Genomic DNA, 14,012 nt, shown 5'->3' with positions numbered 1-14,012 from the left:
TGGGTGAGGGAAAGATAATCTAGCCACTAGACCATATCGGATCTGCTTGCGTTCTAACAATTAAGTTCCTAGTATCGTTTCTTAATAAAAAAAAATTTAGAAAACTGACCTCTGATACCGGGAATTGTACCCGGGCCTTGTAGGTGAAAGCCATAAATCCTAGCCACTAGACCATATCGGATCTGCTTGGGTTTTAACAATTGAGTTCCTAGAATCGTTTCTTAATAAAAAAATTTAGAAAACTGACCTCCGATACCGGGAATTGAACCCGGGCCTTCTGGGTGAAAGCCAGATTTCCTATCCACTAGACCATATCGGATCTGCTTGAGTTTTCACCATTGAGCTTCTTCTTTCGTTTCATAATAAAGATTTTAGAAAACGGACGTCAGATACCGGGAATTGAACAAGTGCCTTCTGGGTGAAGCCAGATATCGAAGCCACTAGACCAAATCGGATCTGCTTGGGTTTTAACAATTGAGTTCCTAGTATCGTTTCTTAACAAAAAATTTAGAAAACTGACCTCCAATACCGGGATCTGAACCCGGGCCTTCTGAGTTTTCACCATTAAGCTTCTTCTTTCGTTTCATAATAAAGATTTTAGAAAACGGACGTCAGATACCGGGAATTGAACAAGTGCCTTCTGGGTGAAGCCAGATATCGTAGCCACTAGACCAAATCGGATCTGCTTGGGTTTTAACAATTGTGTTCCTAGTATCGTTTCTTAATAAAGAATTTGGAAAACTGACCTCCGATACCGGGATCTGAACCCGGGCCTTCTGGGTGAAAGCCAGATATCCTAGCCACTAGACCATATCGGATCTGCTCGAGTCTTCACCATTAAGGTTCTTCTATCGTTTCATAATAAAGATTTTAGAAAACTGACGTCAGATACCAGGAATTGAACAAGTGCCTTCTGGGTGAAGCCAGATATCCTAGCCAATAGACCATATTGGATCTGCTTGGGTTTTAACAATTGAGTTCCTAGTATCTTTTCTTAATAAAGAATTTAGTAAACTGACCTCAGATACCGGGAATTGAACAAGTGCCTTCTGGGTGAGGGAAAGATAATCTAGCCACTAGACCATATCGGATCTGCTTGGGTTCTAACAATTAAGTTCCTAGTATCGTTTCTTAATAAAAAAAATTTAGAAAACTGACCTCTGATACCGGGAATTGTACCCGGGCCTTGTGGGTGAAAGCCAGATATCCTAGCCACTAGACCATATCGGATCTGCTTGGGTTCTAACAATTAAGTTCCTAGTATCATTCTTAATAAAAAAATTTAGAAAACTGACCTCTGATACCGGGAATTGTACCCGGGCCTTCTGGGTGAAAGCCAGATATCCTAGCCACTAGACCATATCGGATCTGCTTGAGTTTTCACCATTGTTGCTTCTTCTATCGTTTCATAATAAAGATTTTAGAAAACTGACCTCAGATACCGGGAATTGAACAAGTGCCTTCCGGGTGAAGCCAGATATCCTAGCCAATAGACCATATTGGATCTGCTTGGGTTTTAACAATTGAGTTCCTAGTATCTTTTCTTAATAAAGAATTTAGTAAACTGACCTCAGATACCGGGAATTGAACAAGTGCCTTCTGGGTGAGGGAAAGATAATCTAGCCACTAGACCATATCGGATCTGCTTGGGTTCTAACAATTAAGTTCCTAGTATCGTTTCTTAATAAAAAAATTTAGAAAACTGACCTCTGATACCGGGAATTGTACCCGGGCCTTGTGGGTGAAAGCCAGATATCCTAGCCACTAGACCATATCGGATCTGCTTGGGTTCTAACAATTAAGTTCCTAGTATCATTCTTAATTAAAAAATTTAGAAAACTGACCTCTGATACCGGGAATTGTACCCGGGCCTTCTGGGTGAAAGCCAGATATCCTAGCCACTAGACCATATCGGATCTGCTTGAGTTTTCACCATTGTTGCTTCTTCTATCTTTTCATAATAAAGATTTTAGTAAACTGACGTCAGATACCGGGAATTGAATAAGTGCCTTCTGGGTGAAGCCAGATATCGTAGCCACTAGACCATATCGGATCTGCTTGGGTTTAAACAATTGAGTTCCTAGTATCGTTTCTTAATAAAGAATTTAGAAAACTGACCTCCGATACCGGGATCTGAACCCGGGCCTTCTGGGTGAAAGCCAGATTTCCTATCCACTAGACCATATCGGATCTGCTTGAGTTTTCACCATTGAGCTTCTTCTTTCGTTTCATAATAAAGATTTTAGAAAAAGGACCTCCGATACCCGGAATTGAACCCGGTCCTTCTGGGTGAAAGCCAGATATCGTAGCCACTAGACCAAATCGGATCTGCTTGGGTTTTAACAATTGAGTTCCTAGTATCTTTTCTTAATAAAGAATTTAGAAAACTGACCTCAGATACCGGGAATTGAACAAGTGCCTTCTGGGTGAGGGAAAGATAATCTAGCCACTAGACCATATCGGATCTGCTCGGGTTTTAACAATTGAGTTCCTAGTTTCGTTTCTTAATAAAAAATTTAGAAAATTGGCCTCCGATACCGGGAATTGAACCCGGGCCTTCTGGGTGAAAGCCAGATATCCTAGCCACTAGACCATATCGGATCTGCTCGAGTCTTCACCATTAAGGTTCTTCTATCGTTTCATAATAAAGATTTTAGAAAACTGACCTCAGATACCGGGAATTGAACAAGTGCCTTCTGGGTGAAGCCAGATATCGAAGCCACTAGACCAAATCGGATCTGCTTGGGTTTTAACAATTGAGTTCCTAGTATCGTTTCTTAACAAAAAATTTAGAAAACTGACCTCCAATACCGGGATCTGAACCCGGGCCTTCTGAGTTTTCACCATTAAGCTTCTTCTTTCGTTTCATAATAAAGATTTTAGAAAACGGACGTCAGATACCGGGAATTGAACAAGTGCCTTCTGGGTGAAGCCAGATATCGTAGCCACTAGACCAAATCGGATCTGCTTGGGTTTTAACAATTGTGTTCCTAGTATCGTTTCTTAATAAAGAATTTGGAAAACTGACCTCCGATACCGGGATCTGAACCCGGGCCTTCTGGGTGAAAGCCAGATATCCTAGCCACTAGACCATATCGGATCTGCTCGAGTCTTCACCATTAAGGTTCTTCTATCGTTTCATAATAAAGATTTTAGAAAACTGACGTCAGATACCAGGAATTGAACAAGTGCCTTCTGGGTGAAGCCAGATATCCTAGCCAATAGACCATATTGGATCTGCTTGGGTTTTAACAATTGAGTTCCTAGTATCTTTTCTTAATAAAGAATTTAGTAAACTGACCTCAGATACCGGGAATTGAACAAGTGCCTTCTGGGTGAGGGAAAGATAATCTAGCCACTAGACCATATCGGATCTGCTTGGGTTCTAACAATTAAGTTCCTAGTATCGTTTCTTAATAAAAAAAATTTAGAAAACTGACCTCTGATACCGGGAATTGTACCCGGGCCTTGTGGGTGAAAGCCAGATATCCTAGCCACTAGACCATATCGGATCTGCTTGGGTTCTAACAATTAAGTTCCTAGTATCATTCTTAATAAAAAAATTTAGAAAACTGACCTCTGATACCGGGAATTGTACCCGGGCCTTCTGGGTGAAAGCCAGATATCCTAGCCACTAGACCATATCGGATCTGCTTGAGTTTTCACCATTGTTGCTTCTTCTATCGTTTCATAATAAAGATTTTAGAAAACTGACCTCAGATACCGGGAATTGAACAAGTGCCTTCCGGGTGAAGCCAGATATCCTAGCCAATAGACCATATTGGATCTGCTTGGGTTTTAACAATTGAGTTCCTAGTATCTTTTCTTAATAAAGAATTTAGTAAACTGACCTCAGATACCGGGAATTGAACAAGTGCCTTCTGGGTGAGGGAAAGATAATCTAGCCACTAGACCATATCGGATCTGCTTGGGTTCTAACAATTAAGTTCCTAGTATCGTTTCTTAATAAAAAAATTTAGAAAACTGACCTCTGATACCGGGAATTGTACCCGGGCCTTGTGGGTGAAAGCCAGATATCCTAGCCACTAGACCATATCGGATCTGCTTGGGTTCTAACAATTAAGTTCCTAGTATCATTCTTAATTAAAAAATTTAGAAAACTGACCTCTGATACCGGGAATTGTACCCGGGCCTTCTGGGTGAAAGCCAGATATCCTAGCCACTAGACCATATCGGATCTGCTTGAGTTTTCACCATTGTTGCTTCTTCTATCTTTTCATAATAAAGATTTTAGTAAACTGACGTCAGATACCGGGAATTGAATAAGTGCCTTCTGGGTGAAGCCAGATATCGTAGCCACTAGACCATATCGGATCTGCTTGGGTTTAAACAATTGAGTTCCTAGTATCGTTTCTTAATAAAGAATTTAGAAAACTGACCTCCGATACCGGGATCTGAACCCGGGCCTTCTGGGTGAAAGCCAGATTTCCTATCCACTAGACCATATCGGATCTGCTTGAGTTTTCACCATTGAGCTTCTTCTTTCGTTTCATAATAAAGATTTTAGAAAAAGGACCTCCGATACCCGGAATTGAACCCGGTCCTTCTGGGTGAAAGCCAGATATCGTAGCCACTAGACCAAATCGGATCTGCTTGGGTTTTAACAATTGAGTTCCTAGTATCTTTTCTTAATAAAGAATTTAGAAAACTGACCTCAGATACCGGGAATTGAACAAGTGCCTTCTGGGTGAGGGAAAGATAATCTAGCCACTAGACCATATCGGATCTGCTCGGGTTTTAACAATTGAGTTCCTAGTTTCGTTTCTTAATAAAAAATTTAGAAAATTGGCCTCCGATACCGGGAATTGAACCCGGGCCTTCTGGGTGAAAGCCAGATATCCTAGCCACTAGACCATATCGGATCTGCTCGAGTCTTCACCATTAAGGTTCTTCTATCGTTTCATAATAAAGATTTTAGAAAACTGACCTCAGATACCGGGAATTGAACAAGTGCCTTCTGGGTGAAGCCAGATATCCTAGCCAATAGACCATATTGGATCTGCTTGGGTTTTAACAATTGAGTTCCTAGTATCTTTTCTTAATAAAGAATTTAGAAAACTGACCTCAGATACCGGAAATTGAACAAGTGCCTTCTGGGTGAGGGAAAGATAATCTAGCCACTAGACCATATCGGATCTGCTTGGGTTCTAACAATTAAGTTCCTAGTATCGTTTCTTAATAAAAAAGATTTAGAAAACTGACCTCCGATACCGGGAATTGAACCCGGGCATTCTGGGTGAAAGCCAGATATCCTAGCCATTAGACCATATCGGATCTGCTTGGGTAACCACTATTGAGCTTCTTCTTTCGTTTCATAATAAAGATTTTAGAAAACTGACGTCAGATACCGGGAATTGAACAAGTGCCTTCTGGGTGAACCCAGATATCCTAGCCACTAGACCATATCGGATCTGCTTGGGTTTTAACAATTGAGTTCCTAGTATCTTTTCTTAATGAAGAATTTAGAAAACTGACCTCAGATACCGGGAATTGAACAAGTGCCTTCTGGGTGAGGGAAAGATAATCTAGCCACTAGACCATATCGGATCTGCTTGGGTTCTAACAATTAAGTTCCTAGTATCGTTTCTTAATAAAAAATTTAGAAAACTGACCTCAGATACCGGGAATTGAACAAGTGCCTTCTGGGTGAGGGAAAGATAATCTAGCCACTAGACCATATCGGATCTGCTCGGGTTTTAACAATTGAGTTCCTAGTTTCGTTTCTTAATAAAAAAATTTAGAAAACTGACCTCCGATACCGGGAATTGAACCCGGGCCTTCTGGGTGAAAGCCAGATATCCTAGCCACTAGACCATATCGGATCTGCTTGGGTTTCCACTATTGAGCTTCTTCTTTCGTTTCATAATAAAGATTTTAGAAAACTGACGTCAGATACCGGGAATTGAACAAGTGCCTTCTGGGTGAAGCCAGATATCCTAGCCAATAGACCATATTGGATCTGCTTGGGTTTTAACAATTGAGTTCCTAGTATCTTTTCTTAATTTAAGAATTTAGAAAACTGACCTCAGATACCGGGAATTGAACAAGTGCCTTCTGGGTGAGGGAAAGATAATCTAGTCACTAGACCATATCGGATCTGCTCGGGTTTTAACAATTGAGTTCCTAGTTTCGTTTCTTAATAAAAAATTTAGAAAATTGACCTCCGATACCGGGAATTGAACCCGGGCCTTCTGGGTGAAAGCCAGATATCCTAGCCACTAGACCATATCGGATCTGCTCGAGTCTTCACCATTAAGGTTCTTCTATCGTTTCATAATAAAGAATTTAGAAAACTGACCTCAGATACCGGGAATTGAACAAGTGCCTTCTGAGTGAAGCCAGATATCCTAGCCAATAGACCATATTGGATCTGCTTGGGTTTTAACAATTGAGTTCCTAGTATCTTTTCTTAATAAAGAATTTAGAAAACTGACCTCAGATACCGGGAATTGAACAAGTGCCTTCTGGGTGAGGGAAAGATAATCTAGCCACTAGACCATATCGGATCTGCTTGCGTTCTAACAATTAAGTTCCTAGTATCGTTTCTAAATAAGAAAATTTAGAAAACTGACCTCTGATACCGGGAATTGTACCCGGGCCTTGTGGGTGAAAGCCAGATATCCTAGCCACTATACCATATCGGATCTGCTTGGGTTTTAACAATTGAGTTCCTAGTATCGTTTCTTAATAAAAAAAATTTAGAAAACTGACCTCCGATACCGGGAATTGAACCCGGGCCTTCTGGGTGAAAGCCAGATATCCTAGCCACTAGACCATATCGGATCTGCTTGGGTTTCCACTATTGAGCTTCTTCTTTCGTTTCATAATAAAGATTTTAGAAAACTGACGTCAGATACCGGGAATTGAACAAGTGCCTTCTGGGTGAAGCCAGATATCCTAGCCACTAGACCATATCGGATCTGCTTGGGTTTTAACAATTGAGTTCCTAGTATCTTTTCTTAATAAAGAATTTAGAAAACTGACCTCAGATACCGGGAATTGAACAAGTGCCTTCTGGGTGAGGGAAAGATAATCTAGCCACTAGACCATAACGGATCTGCTTGCGTTCTAACAATTAAGTTTCTAGTATCGTTTCTTAATAAAAAAATTTAGAAAACTAACCTCTGATACCGGGAATTGTACCCGGGCCTTGTGGGTGAAAGCCACATATCCTAGCCACTAGACCATATCGGATCTGCTTGGGTTTCCACTATTGAGCTTCTTCTTTCGTTTCATAATAAAGATTTTAGAAAACTGACGTCAGATACCGGGAATTGAACAAGTGCCTTCTGGGTGAAGCCAGATATCCTAGCCAATAGACCATATTGGATCTGCTTGGGTTTTAACAATTGAGTTCCTAGTATCTTTTCTTAATAAAGAATTTAGAAAACTGACCTCAGATACCGGGAATTGAACAAGTGCCTTCTGGGTGAGGGAAAGATAATCTAGTCACTAGACCATATCGGATCTGCTCGGGTTTTAACAATTGAGTTCCTAGTTTCGTTTCTTAATAAAAAATTTAGAAAATTGACCTCCGATACCGGGAAATGAACCCGGGCCTTCTGGGTGAAAGCCAGATATCCTAGCCACTAGACCATATCGGATCTGCTCGAGTCTTCACCATTAAGGTTCTTCTATCGTTTCATAATAAAGAATTTAGAAAACTGACCTCAGATACCGGGAATTGAACAAGTGCCTTCTGAGTGAAGCCAGATATCCTAGCCAATAGACCATATTGGATCTGCTTGGGTTTTAACAATTGAGTTCCTAGTATCTTTTCTTAATAAAGAATTTAGAAAACTGACCTCAGATACCGGGAATTGAACAAGTGCCTTCTGGGTGAGGGAAAGATAATCTAGCCACTAGACCATATCGGATCTGCTTGCGTTCTAACAATTAAGTTCCTAGTATCGTTTCTAAATAAGAAAATTTAGAAAACTGACCTCTGATACCGGGAATTGTACCCGGGCCTTGTGGGTGAAAGCCAGATATCCTAGCCACTATACCATATCGGATCTGCTTGGGTTTTAACAATTGAGTTCCTAGTATCGTTTCTTAATAAAAAAATTTAGAAAACTGACCTCCGATACCGGGAATTGAACCCGGGCCTTCTGGGTGAAAGCCAGATATCCTAGCCACTAGACCATATCGGATCTGCTTGGGTTTCCACTATTGAGCTTCTTCTTTCGTTTCATAATAAAGATTTTAGAAAACTGACGTCAGATACCGGGAATTGAACAAGTGCCTTCTGGGTGAAGCCAGATATCCTAGCCACTAGACCATATCGGATCTGCTTGGGTTTTAACAATTGAGTTCCTAGTATCTTTTCTTAATAAAGAATTTAGAAAACTGACCTCAGATACCGGGAATTGAACAAGTGCCTTCTGGGTGAGGGAAAGATAATCTAGCCACTAGACCATAACGGATCTGCTTGCGTTCTAACAATTAAGTTTCTAGTATCGTTTCTTAATAAAAAAATTTAGAAAACTAACCTCTGATACCGGGAATTGTACCCGGGCCTTGTGGGTGAAAGCCACATATCCTAGCCACTAGACCATATCGGATCTGCTTGGGTTTCCACTATTGAGCTTCTTCTTTCGTTTCATAATAAAGATTTTAGAAAACTGACGTCAGATACCGGGAATTGAACAAGTGCCTTCTGGGTGAAGCCAGATATCCTAGCCACTAGACCATATCGGATCTGCTTGGGTTTTAACAATTGAGTTCCTAGTATCTTTTCTTAATAAAGATTTTAGAAAACTGACCTCAGATACCGGGAATTGAACAAGTACCTTCTGGGTGAAGCCAGATATCCTACCCAATAGACCATATTGGATCTGCTTGGGTTTTAACAATTGAGTTCCTAGTATCTTTTCTTAATAAAGAATTTAGAAAACTGACCTCAGATACCGGGAATTGAACAAGTGCCTTCTGAGTGAAGCCAGATATCCTAGCCAATAGACCATATTGGATCTGCTTGGGTTTTAACAATTGAGTTCCTAGTATCTTTTCTTAATAAAGAATTTAGAAAACTGACCTCAGATACCGGGAATTGAACAAGTGCCTTCTGGGTGAGGGAAAGATAATCTAGCCACTAGACCATATCGGATCTGCTTGCGTTCTAACAATTAAGTTCCTAGTATCGTTTCTTAATAAAAAAATTTAGAAAACTGACCTCTGATACCGGGAATTGTACCCGGGCCTTGTGGGTGAAAGCCAGATATCCTAGCCACTAGACCATATCGGATCTGCTTGGGTTTTAACAATTGAGTTCCTAGTATCGTTTCTTAATAAAAAAATTTAGAAAACTGACCTCCGATACCGGGAATTGAACCCGGGCCTTCTGGGTGAAAGCCAGATATCCTAGCCACTAGACCATATCGGATCTGCTTGGGTTTCCACTATTGAGCTTCTTCTTTCGTTTCATAATAAAGATTTTAGAAAACTGACGTCAGATACCGGGAATTGAACAAGTGCCTTCTGGGTGAAGCCAGATATCCTAGCCAATAGACCATATTGGATCTGCTTGGGTTTTAACAATTGAGTTCCTAGTATCTTTTCTTAATAAAGAATTTAGAAAACTGACCTCAGATACCGGGAATTGAACAAGTGCCTTCTGGGTGAGGGAAAGATAATCTATTCACTAGACCATATCGGATCTGCTCGGGTTTTAACAATTGAGTTCCTAGTTTCGTTTCTTAATAAAAAATTTAGAAAATTGACCTCCGATACCGGGAATTGAACCCGGGCCTTCTGGGTGAAAGCCAGATATCCTAGCCACTAGACCATATCGGATCTGCTCGAGTCTTCACCATTAAGGTTCTTCTATCGTTTCATAATAAAGAATTTAGAAAACTGACCTCAGATACCGAGAATTGAACAAGTGCCTTCTGAGTGAAGCCAGATATCCTAGCCAATAGACCATATTGGATCTGCTTGGGTTTTAACAATTGAGTTCCTAGTATCTTTTCTTAATAAAGAATTTAGAAAACTGACCTCAGATACCGGGAATTGAACAAGTGCCTTCTGGGTGAGGGAAAGATAATCTAGCCACTAGACCATATCGGATCTGCTTGCGTTCTAACAATTAAGTTCCTAGTATCGTTTCTAAATAAGAAAATTTAGAAAACTGACCTCTGATACCGGGAATTGTACCCGGGCCTTGTGGGTGAAAGCCAGATATCCTAGCCACTATACCATATCGGATCTGCTTGGGTTTTAACAATTGAGTTCCTAGTATCGTTTCTTAATAAAAAAACTTAGAAAACTGACCTCCGATACCGGGAATTGAACCCGGGCCTTCTGGGTGAAAGCCAGATATCCTAGCCACTAGACCATATCGGATCTGCTTGGGTTTCCACTATTGAGCTTCTTCTTTCGTTGCATAATAAAGATTTTAGAAAACTGACGTCAGATACCGGGAATTGAACAAGTGCCTTCTGGGTGAAGCCAGATATCCTAGCCACTAGACCATATCGGATCTGCTTGGGTTTTAACAATTGAGTTCCTAGTATCTTTTCTTAATAAAGAATTTAGAAAACTGACCTCAGATACCGGGAATTGAACAAGTGCCTTCTGGGTGAGGGAAAGATAATCTAGCCACTAGACCATAACGGATCTGCTTGCGTTCTAACAATTAAGTTTCTAGTATCGTTTCTTAATAAAAAAATTTAGAAAACTAACCTCTGATACCGGGAATTGTACCCGGGCCTTGTGGGTGAAAGCCACATATCCTAGCCACTAGACCATATCGGATCTGCTTGGGTTTCCACTATTGAGCTTCTTCTTTCGTTTCATAATAAAGATTTTAGAAAACTGACGTCAGATACCGGGAATTGAACAAGTGCCTTCTGGGTGAAGCCAGATATCCTAGCCACTAGACCATATCGGATCTGCTTGGGTTTTAACAATTGAGTTCCTAGTATCTTTTCTTAATAAAGATTTTAGAAAACTGACCTCAGATACCGGGAATTGAACAAGTACCTTCTGGGTGAAGCCAGATATCCTACCCAATAGACCATATTGGATCTGCTTGGGTTTTAACAATTGAGTTCCTAGTATCTTTTCTTAATAAAGAATTTAGAAAACTGACCTCAGATACCGGGAATTGAACAAGTGCCTTCTGAGTGAAGCCAGATATCCTAGCCAATAGACCATATTGGATCTGCTTGGGTTTTAACAATTGAGTTCCTAGTATCTTTTCTTAATAAAGAATTTAGAAAACTGACCTCAGATACCGGGAATTGAACAAGTGCCTTCTGGGTGAGGGAAAGATAATCTAGCCACTAGACCATATCGGATCTGCTTGCGTTCTAACAATTAAGTTCCTAGTATCGTTTCTAAATAAGAAAATTTAGAAAACTGACCTCTGATACCGGGAATTGTACCCGGGCCTTGTGGGTGAAAGCCAGATATCCTAGCCACTATACCATATCGGATCTGCTTGGGTTTTAACAATTGAGTTCCTAGTATCGTTTCTTAATAAAAAAATTTAGAAAACTGACCTCCGATACCGGGAATTGAACCCGGGCCTTCTGGGTGAAAGCCAGATATCCTAGCCACTAGACCATATCGGATCTGCTTGGGTTTCCACTATTGAGCTTCTTCTTTCGTTTCATAATAAAGATTTTAGAAAACTGACGTCAGATACCGGGAATTGAACAAGTGCCTTCTGGGTGAAGCCAGATATCCTAGCCACTAGACCATATCGGATCTGCTTGGGTTTTAACAATTGAGTTCCTAGTATCTTTTCTTAATAAAGAATTTAGAAAACTGACCTCAGATACCGGGAATTGAACAAGTGCCTTCTGGGTGAGGGAAAGATAATCTAGCCACTAGACCATAACGGATCTGCTTGCGTTCTAACAATTAAGTTTCTAGTATCGTTTCTTAATAAAAAAATTTAGAAAACTAACCTCTGATACCGGGAATTGTACCCGGGCCTTGTGGGTGAAAGCCACATATCCTAGCCACTAGACCATATCGGATCTGCTTGGGTTTCCACTATTGAGCTTCTTCTTTCGTTTCATAATAAAGATTTTAGAAAACTGACGTCAGATACCGGGAATTGAACAAGTGCCTTCTGGGTGAAGCCAGATATCCTAGCCACTAGACCATATCGGATCTGCTTGGGTTTTAACAATTGAGTTCCTAGTATCTTTTCTTAATAAAGATTTTAGAAAACTGACCTCAGATACCGGGAATTGAACAAGTACCTTCTGGGTGAAGCCAGATATCCTACCCAATAGACCATATTGGATCTGCTTGGGTTTTAACAATTGAGTTCCTAGTATCTTTTCTTAATAAAGAATTTAGAAAACTGACCTCAGATACCGGGAATTGAACAAGTGCCTTCTGAGTGAAGCCAGATATCCTAGCCAATAGACCATATTGGATCTGCTTGGGTTTTAACAATTGAGTTCCTAGTATCTTTTCTTAATAAAGAATTTAGAAAACTGACCTCAGATACCGGGAATTGAACAAGTGCCTTCTGGGTGAGGGAAAGATAATCTAGCCACTAGACCATATCGGATCTGCTTGCGTTCTAACAATTAAGTTCCTAGTATCGTTTCTTAATAAAAAAATTTAGAAAACTGACCTCTGATACCGGGAATTGTACCCGGGCCTTGTGGGTGAAAGCCAGATATCCTAGCCACTAGACCATATCGGATCTGCTTGGGTTTTAACAATTGAGTTCCTAGTATCGTTTCTTAATAAAAAAATTTAGAAAACTGACCTCCGATACCGGGAATTGAACCCGGGCCTTCTGGGTGAAAGCCAGATATCCTAGCCACTAGACCATATCGGATCTGCTTGGGTTTCCACTATTGAGCTTCTTCTTTCGTTTCATAATAAAGATTTTAGAAAACTGACGTCAGATACCGGGAATTGAACAAGTGCCTTCTGGGTGAAGCCAGATATCCTAGCCAATAGACCATATTGGATCTGCTTGGGTTTTAACAATTGAGTTCCTAGTATCTTTTCTTAATAAAGAATTTAGAAAACTGACCTCAGATACCGGGAATTGAACAAGTGCCTTCTGGGTGAGGGAAAGATAATCTATTCACTAGACCATATCGGATCTGCTCGGGTTTTAACAATTGAGTTCCTAGTTTCGTTTCTTAATAAAAAATTTAGAAAATTGACCTCCGATACCGGGAATTGAACCCGGGCCTTCTGGGTGAAAGCCAGATATCCTAGCCACTAGACCATATCGGATCTGCTCGAGTCTTCACCATTAAGGTTCTTCTATCGTTTCATAATAAAGAATTTAGAAAACTGACCTCAGATACCGAGAATTGAACAAGTGCCTTCTGAGTGAAGCCAGATATCCTAGCCAATAGACCATATTGGATCTGCTTGGGTTTTAACAATTGAGTTCCTAGTATCTTTTCTTAATAAAGAATTTAGAAAACTGACCTCAGATACCGGGAATTGAACAAGTGCCTTCTGGGTGAGGGAAAGATAATCTAGCCACTAGACCATATCGGATCTGCTTGCGTTCTAACAATTAAGTTCCTAGTATCGTTTCTAAATAAGAAAATTTAGAAAACTGACCTCTGATACCGGGAATTGTACCCGGGCCTTGTGGGTGAAAGCCAGATATCCTAGCCACTATACCATATCGGATCTGCTTGGGTTTTAACAATTGAGTTCCTAGTATCGTTTCTTAATAAAAAAACTTAGAAAACTGACCTCCGATACCGGGAATTGAACCCGGGCCTTCTGGGTGAAAGCCAGATATCCTAGCCACTAGACCATATCGGATCTGCTTGGGTTTCCACTATTGAGCTTCTTCTTTCGTTGCATAATAAAGATTTTAGAAAACTGACGTCAGATACCGGGAATTGAACAAGTGCCTTCTGGGTGAAGCCAGATATCCTAGCCACTAGACCATATCGGATCTGCTTGGGTTTTAACAATTGAGTTCCTAGTATCTTTTCTTAATAAAGAATTTAGAAAACTGACCTCAGATACCGGGAATTGAACAA

General features: G+C 40.4%; 18 non-coding genes across 18 annotated transcripts; all 18 read right to left on the bottom strand.

Annotated features, from left to right (window-relative positions):
* Nucleotides 1-247: 247 nt before the first annotated feature.
* TRNAE-UUC (transfer RNA glutamic acid (anticodon UUC)) lies at nt 248-319 on the bottom strand. Its single transcript has one exon. It is a non-coding gene; the product is annotated as a tRNA-Glu (tRNA).
* A 427-nt stretch (nt 320-746) lies between these two features.
* TRNAE-UUC (transfer RNA glutamic acid (anticodon UUC)) lies at nt 747-818 on the bottom strand. Its single transcript has one exon. It is a non-coding gene; the product is annotated as a tRNA-Glu (tRNA).
* Nucleotides 819-2,529: 1,711 nt separating this feature from the next.
* TRNAE-UUC (transfer RNA glutamic acid (anticodon UUC)) lies at nt 2,530-2,601 on the bottom strand. Its single transcript has one exon. It is a non-coding gene; the product is annotated as a tRNA-Glu (tRNA).
* A 427-nt stretch (nt 2,602-3,028) lies between these two features.
* On the bottom strand, nt 3,029-3,100 carry TRNAE-UUC (transfer RNA glutamic acid (anticodon UUC)). The gene has a single exon. It is a non-coding gene; the product is annotated as a tRNA-Glu (tRNA).
* A 1,711-nt stretch (nt 3,101-4,811) lies between these two features.
* On the bottom strand, nt 4,812-4,883 carry TRNAE-UUC (transfer RNA glutamic acid (anticodon UUC)). Its single transcript has one exon. It is a non-coding gene; the product is annotated as a tRNA-Glu (tRNA).
* Nucleotides 4,884-5,223: 340 nt separating this feature from the next.
* TRNAE-UUC (transfer RNA glutamic acid (anticodon UUC)) lies at nt 5,224-5,295 on the bottom strand. Its single transcript has one exon. It is a non-coding gene; the product is annotated as a tRNA-Glu (tRNA).
* A 476-nt stretch (nt 5,296-5,771) lies between these two features.
* Nucleotides 5,772-5,843, bottom strand: TRNAE-UUC (transfer RNA glutamic acid (anticodon UUC)). Its single transcript has one exon. It is a non-coding gene; the product is annotated as a tRNA-Glu (tRNA).
* Nucleotides 5,844-6,182: 339 nt separating this feature from the next.
* On the bottom strand, nt 6,183-6,254 carry TRNAE-UUC (transfer RNA glutamic acid (anticodon UUC)). Its single transcript has one exon. It is a non-coding gene; the product is annotated as a tRNA-Glu (tRNA).
* A 478-nt stretch (nt 6,255-6,732) lies between these two features.
* TRNAE-UUC (transfer RNA glutamic acid (anticodon UUC)) lies at nt 6,733-6,804 on the bottom strand. The gene has a single exon. It is a non-coding gene; the product is annotated as a tRNA-Glu (tRNA).
* A 749-nt stretch (nt 6,805-7,553) lies between these two features.
* Nucleotides 7,554-7,625, bottom strand: TRNAE-UUC (transfer RNA glutamic acid (anticodon UUC)). Its single transcript has one exon. It is a non-coding gene; the product is annotated as a tRNA-Glu (tRNA).
* Nucleotides 7,626-8,102: 477 nt separating this feature from the next.
* Nucleotides 8,103-8,174, bottom strand: TRNAE-UUC (transfer RNA glutamic acid (anticodon UUC)). Its single transcript has one exon. It is a non-coding gene; the product is annotated as a tRNA-Glu (tRNA).
* A 1,160-nt stretch (nt 8,175-9,334) lies between these two features.
* Nucleotides 9,335-9,406, bottom strand: TRNAE-UUC (transfer RNA glutamic acid (anticodon UUC)). Its single transcript has one exon. It is a non-coding gene; the product is annotated as a tRNA-Glu (tRNA).
* Nucleotides 9,407-9,744: 338 nt separating this feature from the next.
* TRNAE-UUC (transfer RNA glutamic acid (anticodon UUC)) lies at nt 9,745-9,816 on the bottom strand. Its single transcript has one exon. It is a non-coding gene; the product is annotated as a tRNA-Glu (tRNA).
* Nucleotides 9,817-10,293: 477 nt separating this feature from the next.
* TRNAE-UUC (transfer RNA glutamic acid (anticodon UUC)) lies at nt 10,294-10,365 on the bottom strand. The gene has a single exon. It is a non-coding gene; the product is annotated as a tRNA-Glu (tRNA).
* Nucleotides 10,366-11,525: 1,160 nt separating this feature from the next.
* On the bottom strand, nt 11,526-11,597 carry TRNAE-UUC (transfer RNA glutamic acid (anticodon UUC)). The gene has a single exon. It is a non-coding gene; the product is annotated as a tRNA-Glu (tRNA).
* A 1,160-nt stretch (nt 11,598-12,757) lies between these two features.
* Nucleotides 12,758-12,829, bottom strand: TRNAE-UUC (transfer RNA glutamic acid (anticodon UUC)). Its single transcript has one exon. It is a non-coding gene; the product is annotated as a tRNA-Glu (tRNA).
* Nucleotides 12,830-13,167: 338 nt separating this feature from the next.
* TRNAE-UUC (transfer RNA glutamic acid (anticodon UUC)) lies at nt 13,168-13,239 on the bottom strand. Its single transcript has one exon. It is a non-coding gene; the product is annotated as a tRNA-Glu (tRNA).
* Nucleotides 13,240-13,716: 477 nt separating this feature from the next.
* TRNAE-UUC (transfer RNA glutamic acid (anticodon UUC)) lies at nt 13,717-13,788 on the bottom strand. The gene has a single exon. It is a non-coding gene; the product is annotated as a tRNA-Glu (tRNA).
* Nucleotides 13,789-14,012: the final 224 nt, after the last annotated feature.

The sequence above is a fragment of the Phalangium opilio genome, unplaced genomic scaffold (assembly GCF_054372755.1).
Source record: "Phalangium opilio isolate 3A_F unplaced genomic scaffold, DU_Popi_V2 ptg000039l_1, whole genome shotgun sequence".
In the NCBI taxonomy this organism is placed as follows: Eukaryota; Metazoa; Arthropoda; class Arachnida; order Opiliones; family Phalangiidae; genus Phalangium; species Phalangium opilio.
This window is presented reverse-complemented; position numbering and strand designations above follow the sequence as displayed.